Source organism: Bombus pyrosoma, linkage group LG3 (genome assembly GCF_014825855.1).
Source record: "Bombus pyrosoma isolate SC7728 linkage group LG3, ASM1482585v1, whole genome shotgun sequence".
Taxonomy (NCBI): domain Eukaryota; kingdom Metazoa; phylum Arthropoda; class Insecta; order Hymenoptera; family Apidae; genus Bombus; species Bombus pyrosoma.
The window spans coordinates 9,609,988-9,623,091 of NC_057772.1; the positions used below are offsets into that span (position 1 = coordinate 9,609,988).

At 34.4% G+C, this 13,104-nt stretch overlaps 1 protein-coding gene across 5 annotated transcripts in view; it reads right to left on the reverse strand.

The window, feature by feature from the left end:
• The window catches only part of LOC122566311 (polypeptide N-acetylgalactosaminyltransferase 5), a 39,163-nt gene that overhangs the window by 12,171 nt on the left and 13,888 nt on the right, over window positions 1–13,104 (reverse strand). The window lies entirely within an intron of this gene.

A 13,104-nucleotide genomic window follows, 5' to 3' on the forward strand; every position in this document is an offset into this window, starting at 1 on the left:
ATACTGTCAGACTTACCGGAGTTCGTATATTAAAAATAACATTTCTTGAAATAAACTGGAAAGTGAATCGATGACAAATATTATATAATTTAGAGAAATTTATTTCGTCGATGTTCCGACGATGGAATAAAATTATTATCAGCATCGTGAGATTTATAGATATTCGTTTCTTTAGAATTATTATAGTATCGGATTTATAGAAACCAGTTTCAGGGATTATTTTACAGAGATATTGTTATTTTTATTGAAACGGAGGAAGTTAATTGAGAGCGGCAGCGCGCGATTCATAGCCAGAAAGTTGAAAATGACGTTGGAACAGAATTCGCTCATTACGAGATCGTGTAGATTGTATACGGTTTAAAGAAATTCGTTTCACAAATAATCTTAGAAAAGCTGTTAACTTTATCGGAATAGAATGTGTTAATTAACCATATCTAACAGTATATGTATGATGAAGAAGATAACAGCAAGATATCCATTAAGAAAGATTCAAGATAATTTAAGAACAGAATCGTTTGATCTTAATGTTATATAGTTGCGAATAATTCGTTTGAAGAATTACTTTTGACGAATTGTAAATATTGTTAGACATAATCCAGCTAAACGAAGCTCGATGTAATTTGTAGAATCTTGCTTCAGAGATCAAAGTTTACAGACTCTTGTAGAAACAGAATTAAATTAAATTATATCTGAAAGATTATTATCTCAGTTAGATGTGATATAAAATTGTTATAATCAATACATTTTTGTTGTTAATTTATAGTATCACGCGTGTCAGTTTACGAATATTTTCAAGTCTCACGGCACGACTTTGTATCTGTTGCTGATCTTACGAGCGGACAGGAGAGAGAATTTTCTGTTGCCAAGTGTTATGAAGTGGAATGAAGAGATACAGCAGGAACAAGTGTTAATTGGAAGGGTATAATTAAAATAAATCTGTAACGCAATTGATGTAATCGAGTTTTGCTTCAATATGAGTGGCGTTGCATTTTTGTCTCGTAATTAAGCTTCTAGGGATACGATCTCGCGATATCGATCTGAAGAGGATGTTCTTTTCTCGATTCTTCTTGCTAACTGAATTTCTAAATAAATCCAGTTAGCTCTCTGTTAGTTTCGCAAAAATACCTGTTAGAAAAGCAATAAATATTAAGAATACCAATCCCTATCTCAACGTATTCTCGAATTCATCAAGTAGAAAGTTCCAAAGTTTGGCAAATCTACCAGAAGAAAGTGGAACGTTTTAATCAGGAGAAATAAGTATAAAGTATTAGGTCGTCCGAAAAGTTTCTTTCGTTTCATAAGGAAATAAACGCAACATTTTTCCTTTTATATTATTTTATCGAATTACGTATGATCGATTTTGTTCTATCAAGATAAACGTCACAACGTTCCACAGATTAGGTTTCATGCTTATATAAAGATGCATCGTTGTAAAAGACGCGTCTGTAAAAGGAAGACACTTTTCGGACAACCAATAGAAAGCCAATCGCAAAAATTACATCGTTCGCATTATAAAATTTCTCATCGTCCTGAAGTACCTATTTTTCTCTACAGATCAAATTTTAATAGAAGCAAAATCTGATAAACGAGATACATATCCACAGAAAGCAACGAACCTCGCAGCCAGGTTGTTATCGACCATCGCCAACGTTCTATTCCAATTTCTACGGTAAATGTAAGAACTTCCTGATTTCCTCGTCTCATCGATTATTTCATCTTTCCGTCAAGCCGGTAAAAATACCAACGATTGCTATTAAAAAGTCAAGAAGGAAACAAGATGTTTCGAAACGGAGTCATGCGAGATCACAAGAAAGCCAAAAGCCAATTTAGCAATTATCCTCAAAGTGTTCATCCCATAGCCATGCTCTTACGAAATCCGGAGATTTCTCGTCTCGCTAAATTAACCATTTCTCAGACGCCTGATTGGCCGTAGTCTAAACCAGCGTAGTAACAATTTTCTATTCCCAGAGGTAGCTGCGAGGCAAGATAAAAGAGGCGCAACAAGAGAAGCGGAAGGAAGAGGAGAACTGGAAAATGGGGTCTATTACTTATACAGTTCATAAGCTGCTTAGAAGGCCGCCTGCAGTGAGATCCAGAGAATTGCGAGAAGAGCGTGCACAGAAAGCGAGAAGCTCGCGCTCGTTGTCGCGATTATAATAATGATCGAGCGATCGTGACACGTTGCATGTGTTCCGTGGAAATTTGTGGAAACAAACGAGTAACTGGCAAATTTATGCGTGCATGTGTGTACGTGTTTGTGCTCGACACACGAGAGAATAGTCTAACGAGAACGTAGCTGGGAAAACGACGCGAGCAGACAGCAGCAGCCAGTGGCAGACCTGGCGGATGCTAATTAATTAAAGTCTCAGTCATATCATTCACTTTCATCGGGATATAGAGTGTCGCGGTAAATAACTGTTGATAATTGCCTGCTACCGAGAAAATTCATGCAACGGAAACGGGCTTACCACGCGAGGTTTCCCTCTTTTTTTCAAACGCAAGTAGCAAGAGTGGTAAAGCTTGTTTGACGTGTTACAATAAAGTCCAGATTTCTTCGAGTAAAAAGTTAATTATCGTCTTTGACATTAATAAATTCATCTGTGAAAAGGTTACAAGAAAATCCAATCCAATGTAAGAAGATTCACTGGAATTCTGAAAAATTTCCTTACAATTCTTCTATTTTAATTTCGTCCACTGACGAGGGAAATCTTGTTAAAAGTATTCAGAGATGCGCGTATATCAAGTAGAAAGAAGAATCGACTTTGTCGTTGATAAAATCCTTAAAGAATGTGAAATAAAACTTCCACGAAAGAATTACAGCAATTTCTACAACTTTCATTGCAATTCTTTATGCTCCAATTAATTTTAAACTTTGATCGCAAGCGAGGAGGATTTTCTGCAAAATACCAATATTAATATTCACAAATATATCTCAAATGAGAATTAGCCATCCCCTTTGCAGCTATGAAATTCATCTGTAAAAAGGTTAACAGAAAACCTGCATGAGACCTGCATGAGACCTCCATGAGAAAATTCATCAGAATTGTTTGAAAAGCTCCATTACAGTCCTTCGTTTCAAACTCATCCACTCATGTGGACAATTTTGCTAAAAGACAAAGCGGCTCGTATTAATAAAATCGTAGTCGTTTGTCATTCAGGAATGCAAGTTTCGCGCAGCAGCCAGCAACCAGCCACAGCCGGTGGGATGCACGAAGTTTGATGAGTACTCGCCTCGAAGACTCGGCTTCAGGCTCCAGCCAAGTCTGCACAGGCAATAAGCGGCTGGACGAACTTCGACCCTATGGATGGGGAATGTCAAACAAAATACTCTGGAGTCGAGCTCCACGAGCGAATTCGCGATACTTTACGCTTTACGTTGGCTTCTCGGAAACGCGAAATTTTGTTTGATTTCGCGCAGCAACCCCGTGAAAGGTTCTTCGGTAGGAACAACCGGAGTTGCTCGGAAACTATTTTATTTTAATTGACACTGCATTACTGTCGAGAAATTCGAAATCGTGATGCACGAGAATCGATGGAAGTTTGGCTTGGTTAACTTTTGAAATAATTGTTTTTGATCGCAGTACGATACTTTAGGTGTAGTTTTGTCGTATCGAATGAATAATTTGTATTCTTTAATTTTCTAGGATAGTCGAGAATTTTTGAGGTTGAGACGAAATTAGGATATTCGTTTAGTATTTTTTTCATTGAAAATCCTGGTAATAATAATATGTAATATAATTATTTTATATAGAATTACTGTATTACGTTGATGCATATGGATATAATAAAATAATTTATGCATTAATAAATTGTTTAAATGGAACGAAGAATGTGTTTAATATGTACACGAATTTTCAATTACTAAAAATACGAAAGAAATTTCCGTTTCGTTTAATGAAGGCCATTCAGTACATATGTATTTTTATATTTCAAATCCAATTCAAGAGGTGCCACGACTATCGATAAAGATTAATCTTCAGATATTTTCGAGTGTTTTGAGTACGTACAAACACCACCTTAATACTTCTAGGTTTCTTATTACCAAGTTAATAAACCATCGACTATAAGTATATCGAAAGTACACAACAATAAAGAAGCATAAAGTTCAAACAAATTCTTGATAACATTGTAATCACAGCTGTAATCGAATAGCAAATATTGATCGTTCCTTTAATTGCATGAGACATTCTATTGCTTTATGCAAATCGTTCTAAAGATCAAAAATTAAGAAAATAATGTTGCATGTTTTCAAAGTTGTAAAATTTGCCAATATACAAATACAAATTTGTACATTCATAAATTTTCGAAAGAAAAAAAAAAAAAAAGAAAAAAGAAAAAGGACAAAACACAAAGTTTTTGGAACTCTAAAATTTCCAAAGATATCACAACTATTGAAATATAACAAACGATTTTTATTTCCGGTTAAATCTCGTCAAAAGCGGTTTAAAGTTGTTGTTAACGTTTCGGTATTAAACAGGAATTCAGAGTCGCAGATGTTTCGTAACAACGTTATGGCTAGCCACGTAGCGATGCAAATTAACTGCAATATTTCATGCTCCCTAATTCTCCTCTAACGCTCTGAAAGTAATCGTAGTATAGAGGCTAACGAAAATTTCAATTATAAAATCTGACAGAATCTTTGCTAACGAGTTTATTTATAACACAACTCTCACGGTTCCGATATATTCACGTAACATTTCTAAACGGCAGGACGATTACCCAAGAGATTAAAATTGTGGATTCAGAACTATCGAGAAGTCCTTTGAGGATGCAAATTTATTGAAACATTCGAGAATTCCTGTAATAGTAAAACAAAAGCGCTAACGATAGTTTATCTACCCATCCAACGTAGAATCCTGAATTTGCATGAAAACTCTCATGGCCTTAACATCGTTTCACAACATTTTTCTTAAGTACAGACCCTATTTCTAAGGCGATAAAGTTGTCGTTTTACCGATGTTGAATGGAGAATACAATTTTATTTAAACACTTAGGAATTTTTTCCATATTATCATGATACAAAGATCAAAATTTAAAAACAGACTAAAATCTTTAACAATGAATTTATTTAATCACCTAATTATATGAGATTTTATTCCAAGTTCTTTTCCATAAGTTTTTCTCCTGATGACAAAGGGGAAATATGTGTATTTGTATCTGGAATACAAATTTATTAAGATATTCAAAATTCTCTTCATATTACAGCCATCTTTAACTAACAAATGTATCAAAACACCTACAACGAGGAATTTACATCAAGAAATCCCGTAACCCAAATCTTCGCAACATCTGCAAATCGTGAAACGATTACTCAACAGCTGAAGTAATCTCTTATTGAGACATTGAGATATTTAGAACTTTCGTTTAGATTGTAATTATGTGAAAATACGAAATTCGCCGAGAATCTGCCAATGAAAAGTTGTCAGAATTTTGACAGTATATTCGAATCGCAAAACAATTATAATAAATAATGCAAATTAACGATGTGCAATTTACAAAAACCCACAATTTTCCTTCACAAAACTTCTTATCTAAAACTTATAAGGGTCTGATCTTTGTCAACATCTTTAAATCGCGAAACGATTACCCAACAGACTGTAATTGCCAATTATCGATCAATCGTGCCATCTTTCAGAGAACGTAAATTTTATCAGACTCTAAAATTGCAGAGCGCTTGCAGAGAACGTGGTAAGTATCAAGAAACAAGTTTCTCAGGTGGAAAAGAAAACTTCTGCATTAATGTAGCAATAAATTCTTGAGAAAGGCAAGTCAAATCTGTAGAAAATCCTGTCTGTGTCATCTCTTGGTTGCAAACAAAAATTCAATATTCCATTCATTTAGAATTTCCGTAGATGCCAAGTAGACTAAGGCCAAAAAACAATTAACTAATATTTATTGCTACTTAAATATTTTTCTATAAAGGCAATATTGTGACATCATCTTCTAACGTTATTAAAAACTATTTATTGTAGAAAGGAGAATTCCACTTAAATTCTATGATACAGCATTCTCATTGTTATGGAGATTTCCCGATAAAAAACTCAACATTTTTCAATTTTTTGGCGCTTACGATATTTTCTACAAGCATTCTTCCACTGTTCTCGAAATGCATCTTCGATTACAAGATCGAATAGTATGGTAATTTTCAATGAGAACCTGTCCCAATAATCGTAATAATCCGACCTTTGGCAACAGCATCAGATCGTGAAACGATTACTCAACGGATAATAATCACCGATTCCGTAACGTCTTCCAGAGAATGCGAATTTATCGGGACATTTAAGAGCCGCGTCTTTAAATCCTCGAATCTCTTCAAAATAACACGTATACGCAATCGGATGTTGCGACAGAGAACAGTTAATTATAAAATTGAAATCGCCAGGTTGAGAATCAGGCGCCGAATATCTCGTGGAAGGAATCGTGTTTCGCAAGGTGCAGCCCCATGGTGGAACACCGGCCATTTACGAAGGCAAATTAGCGGAATAATAATGAGTCGAGGTGCAATGCACTTGTGCAAATGAGATACGGAAAGAAACCTCGTTGCTCAATGTTTCGTAGGGTTCTATGAATGCACACGCGAAATACGATAGGACCCCCCATAACGCAGGAGATACAGTGACGACCATAAGAAAGTTTAAAGTGTAAAACGAAGAAAACAATGCTGTAATCTTATAAAACTGACCTATAACTCGCGAGAGTATTGAACGTGCAACAAAGGGTAGCTCGTATGTTATTTTCCTATTTAAAATATGTACAATTTTTATTCTATTGTGAGTATATATTTTAATTTCTCTTAGGCACAGATTTCTAGACTTTGTTTTTTGGAAATTTATAATGGAAAAATTCACGACGGAGCTACGAGTAAAAATAACTGAATTTTATTTTCGAAACTGGTGCACACGCAATTAATTTTTCCAACGCTGTTCCGATCAGAGACACGGTCTATTTTCACCTCAATGGCCATGTTAACAAACAGAACACCAGGCTCGTCAATGTGAATTGGATCCTGTAAAGATTACAGTTTGCTTCCACGTTCTTTTTGTTTGCAAATGTTTCTTTTGGTATTTCCTACTATTTCCTCGACAAACATCTCATTTTCATTCTAATGTTACGACGTTATACAGAGTGCTACTGTACTAAAGCACAGAATAAAGCGATCATGTACGTATTTGTAAGAGTAGATATCGAATCTGTGTATCAAGGCTTTAGATTAAAATCGGCGATGTAATTTTGAAATCTAGATTATTTGACTAAAGAATACAAACTACGTATCAATGTCTTAAAGTGAATAGTATAGACAAACATTACGTATTTAAGGTGATATATATTGGTCGTATCAATTTATTATCAACCTCTTGATGACACGTTAAGGTATACGTATCATTAATAACTCGATGAGAATTTTAAGTTCAACCACTTAATTGAATTTCCTACAAAATCTGTTCTGAACTTTGATCAACTACGATAACTGACATAACGGATTAGTAAGTTTCACGGAGACACGCGAAACTTTTAAAATTGCGGCGGAATAGCGGTTTCGATGCCGTGCCATCGACCATCTTAATCGTCGTTTCTTTATGGCTCGTGTTCTAAACGATCGACCCGCAACCTCATCAGATTTATGAGTCTTTGGCCTTTTTTTAGAGGAACATATCGAAGGCGGTTCGATGAAAATAGTTACAACGATCGAAACGAGACTTTCCAACGTGTTTTTATATGGTTCGTCGAGAAACCGGGTCGTTTAGAAATTTTTATCGACGAACTTCTCTGTCCTTTATGCGTTTATTTCTGTCAGTTGTCCAATAAAATGTTTGGAAAATGCATACGTATCGATTTTCTTCCTCTCTCCCTACGTGTATATAAATATATATATATATATTTATATATTTATTTTTTGGCTTTACAGCTGGGAAAATGGAATTGCTCACATATTTCTAACTTCCATTCATCTCTAAGAGCCACCCATCACATCCAAAGACTCACAATCATCTACACTTAAACTCCAAACGCACATAGATATTCCCTTTTATATCTAATACTAAAAATCAATATGTATCTTTATTCTCTTTGACCTATTTACATTATCCAACATTTGGTTTTATATGTATCATCACATACTTGTGTTTGGTTTAAGATTAGTTCAATAGCTATATTTGCTTTCTTCAGAAAACTTAACTATTTTATCATTGCTTCACTTATCCCATCTTCCTATAAATCTTTCTTCCTTGATAGGCTAGTATCGAACCTATAGCAGCCTTTTGATAAATATTTTAATGTGCTCATTTTTAAATTACGTAAAATACATTTTCTTTGTTCCTCTGCCAATTAGTAACTAAAGTCCCTCAACGTTTTCCTATCCTGTCCTTTTCTATTAGTTTGTTGCTGCTTCCTACTTCATCCTTCTGCAGATATTTTGCTTTACCCACTGTTCTCATGTACCTGTACCTACTATCGTATTTGGCATTCCGAATTTTATCATAATTATCGATTCTCTAAAGATTCTGTTTGTTATTGTATTTAACTAATAACATCGGAATTTTCTCGTATTAATTATCGTTTCTTTGATTTCAGATTGGAGCAGTCCGATGAAAAAGAATTGCAAATGTTACATGGTTTTCAATAATACAAAAGTAAAAATATTTTTGACGATAAAAACAGCTTCATTTTGGTTGTATCTCCCATTCGACTTTTGCTAAAACGTGAGGAATTAATTAGTAAATATTATTAATCACGGAGTGATGGTAATAATTTTATTACCAATTCAATCAACGAATTATAATCCTGCTTCTCTCACAAACGAGCAGAATTCGAGTGATATGATATGGAAATCTCGATAAAAGGCAAATAAGTAAATAGTTTATAATAGAAAATAGTTGAAACAACAGATACATCATCGGAAGATAATATTATTCACGTCATTCATACGTAATAAGTTTGATACAGTTCTATTAGAGGTGATTTCATAATTTTCGGAAATTCAACTACCTATGTAATTATATGGAATTATCGACAACCCTAATCGTGACTTTTTATCAATTCCGTTACCAATTTTTTACATTAGTTGGTTCTGTTGAATTACTAAAAGAATGCGATTATCTACCAGCAGTGATTCTTAAATAAATTTGAACATAATCATTTCAAATTCCACCAATGTCGGTAGAAAAGTTGACTTTATCAGCGTCCTTGAATACTACTCTACCTTCCTTTCCACAGAATCGCAGTGCAATCGAATATTATATCGCTGTATAACACGAGATAACGCGCGACTTGTCTGATAACGTCACCGACTAAAAAATTCTATCTGCATCTTTCATCCTTTGATACACTCGGGGGCGAGAAATGAAATTTCTCACGAAAGAAACTCCGCTTTCGACACCGATGATAAAATATGAAAACCCTATTTATCCTTCGCGCGACGGTATCCTCTCTTTTCTACGAATAAATAGAATTCTTAACTTGGCATTCGAATACTTTTAAATTTTAAATATCGCCGAAAGCTGGATTTTTGTATCTATTTCAAAGTTTGCACAAACTGCGACAAATAATTTATACGTCGCGGAATTAGAAAAACATTTATCACGCAATAGCAGAATTTAGAAAACCGAACAGTCAGTATCAAATGTACACTTTCGTCTCGTTTGAAATTTTTCACAAACTGAAAAATGAGCATCCAATATTGCCAAACAAACCATTCTCAATTTTAATAAATCTAGATCGCATATATTTATGCAATTCCATATTTATATGAACATAATTAAGGAACTGTAATGTAAGCAGAAATTCGTTTCATCTACTCTATTTTAAATTTTAAACACTTTACATATCTTTGCATACTGTTGCATATCAAATCCCTAAAGAGCGCATAAATATTCGCAGTTCTACTAGAAACGAATTTATCTTAAGAAGGACAACTTGAGGAAATCGATTTCTTGTAAAATTGATCGTTTCTCTCGTTTCATACATTCAACTTGCAAAAATATCCGCTCGCGTACAAAATAATCGTTATCAGAATGCAATTTCACGAGATCCTATTCGCAAGATGCAACGATGCGGCGTGAGAAGCATCGCTCTGCATCGACGATCCTTTGACGATAACACGTGCATTTCGATAGGAATGCTGATGAAAAGAACCTTTTTCTCGTGGGTAGGGCATCTCTGTATATTTCTAGTCAAATTAATATTCGAGCATCATCTGATATCGTCAGAGAGATCCTATCGATTCGTGAGTGTAACTCTTATCCAATTAGTAACAGACAGAGAGAAAAGGGAAATAGGACATTGGTTCTCAATATGGAAGAGATAACTGGTTCTACGTGAATAATTTGTGTAGCGATGAACAGATGTGTCGACATAGATCAGATTTCCCTGTAAAATCTGATTCTATCTCTAAAATCTACAATTCTATCTTTAGTCGGCTCGTAAAATATAACTTTCCAATATAAAGATTAAATATGTTGTAATTCATCATCGTTATTAAAATACAACAAATAGTAGAAAATGTATGACGAACCGTACGCGTGTATTTAGAGAGACACGAGATTTATCGCTGGAACCGGTTTAAAATATATATGTATCTAAACGTCTCACATATAAATCATTATAATTCGAGGGATTATCAATTATAAATAGCCATGTCTGTGCCTAAATAAAAGTCAATATTAATTTTGGCAAGTATACCTGAGTAATTGTGAAAACAGAAAATCTGAAATCCATCGTTTACTGTGATTAATTCTGCAAGAATTTTCGGGCCAACGTAGGATCAATAAAGTGACAGTTTTGAGACTGAGGAACTGGCGATCGTAGCCAAAAATAGTACAGCTATCAGTTTCGTGCAATAGTTGTATAAAATGACAATAGCCGATTGCTACTTAAGATCCATTTGTATTCACAAACTATGGATTCGCATGAACAGTCGCAGCCTGATGATTAAGCCTGTGCGAAAACATGTACAGAATGCATAAAATATTCGACAAATATAAAATATAAAAAAATCCGAAGTAAAATACTCGTTTTATAATGTTTCGAGATGAAAATCTTTACTCTCGGCTTTTATCTCTTTCGTTCCAAAATATAAATCTGCATATCCACATGCACATGCACAAGTCCATTCATCGCATTCGCCTTCTTATCTCAACTTCTAATTTTCATATAGAAACCTATGAAACCGATAGGATGATGTTCATGCAAAATAAATTTTTCTTAGAAGGATTGGCATTTTCAAATCTTGCTGTCGCGACTTTTGATTGAAATCTTGCTTTGTAAGTGAATTTATAAAATAGTTTGAGAACCGTTGCCGTACAAAATGGTACATGGGCTAATTTGCAGTTCGTTTCATCGCGTCGATGGGAATTAAAGTGAATCTGGTTTTACGGTGGCCAGCGGCGTACAGTTCGAAACGATTTAAACCGTAGGTAGCAGCGCGTGCATAGTTCGGAACAAATAATCGTACAAACGGGAATTATTCGATCGTTTACGTTGCCTCGATTGTTCGAGCGAAATTGCGTGCACCAGAGTGAATGGAAATCAACCTTCGAATGGCACTCGTTCCGTTTTCTGCTTTCACGTGTGCAACAGTCCTCGTGATGCTTTTAATGCGTTAATCGTGTCATTTTTCACTTTTTTTGAATACTCCACTTTTTTTTTTTTTAATCGGAAAGCTTTTTCATGTAAACATATGGTAGGAAAGAGTAATAAACGAAAATTGAAATTTATGGCGACGGCTGGGTAATTAATTGGAATGCCGAAGCATGCGACTTTTTTCTAGAATTGGATGACATCGATTGGAAATATAAAATATTAAAACGTAGAGAAGAGAAGAAACTTCTTGTCTTAACATGTGTAGTTCACTTTAACTTGGAACGCTTAAACATTCTTCGATTTTGAAAATTTAATCTCCGGAATATCATATTGTTTACCGTTTTATTTCCCAGATTAATCTTAAAAAGAAAAAAAAGAAAGAAAAAGAAAAAGATAGAAAACGATCATATAATTCTAATCGATAAAATGCATGTTCTATATATAAAAGCGCAAAGTTCATTCCTCTATCAGAATTCTATTCTGATTTCATCAAAATTGTGTAAGGCATCTGACGAATAATCAATGAATAATGAATTGATTAAATTGATTAAACGAAATAACTCTTAAAAAAGCGAAATTATGCGACGTCATTTCTGATAACATAAAATATCGCAGATTAACAAAGATTGATCATCTTTATGTAAAATTGAATTGTCATTGTCGAGGGGCTAAAAAGATTACGCATGTAGCCATTTTTGATAACATGAAATATTGAAAAACATCTAATAATCCACCTTTCCATCGAATTCTACCGCAATCTTAAAAAATATTACAGAGGAGGAAAGAGAAAGATTTATACTTTTATTTGCAATTCACAATCGGATTTTAAGGATTTTCAAGTCACAGCTTGCGAAACAGCACCGAACATGCAGGCGCGCTTATAATGGGAAAGAATTAATTCTTAACATAATAAAAATTGTTCCGTGTCAGTTTTCAAGCTCGCGAAGAAACCGGACAGAATTGAACTGTTTCTGAATTTAAACGAAACGAGAATTCCGAACGCGGCGAGATAGTAGCCGAGGATAAAACTTAATGATACAACTTCCACTTTCATAAACGCGAAACTCTCACGTTGAATCCGGATCTGGAATGTTTGTGAAAATGAGTTTAGAGCGAATCGAATGACCGTTTAGATGGAAGAACAGAGTTGAATATCATTTCTTTTCGTTTAATTTCTATCCTGTATATTAAATGGGAGATGTAACAAAATTTCGACGTTGTCTTTCGATTCGTCCGCTAAAAACATCGAGCTTGAAATTAAATAATGTAAATGTTATTATCTTGTATGAATTCTTTATGTCGGTTTCTTTTTCTGGGGACCCGAATTTACGTAAAATTCTATTCTACACACGAATCCGACCTCTCGAAACACTCTTGCCTTGTTCCTCGAATTTCAACCACAAGATGATTCTACCTTGAAATTCTAAAGATCCTTCTCTTATACTTGCAATTCTAAGCTTGCGCAAATTTCTCTCGCTCTAATTCATCTTTAAAATTGTATATTTTCAAACTCTCCTTCCTAACGTT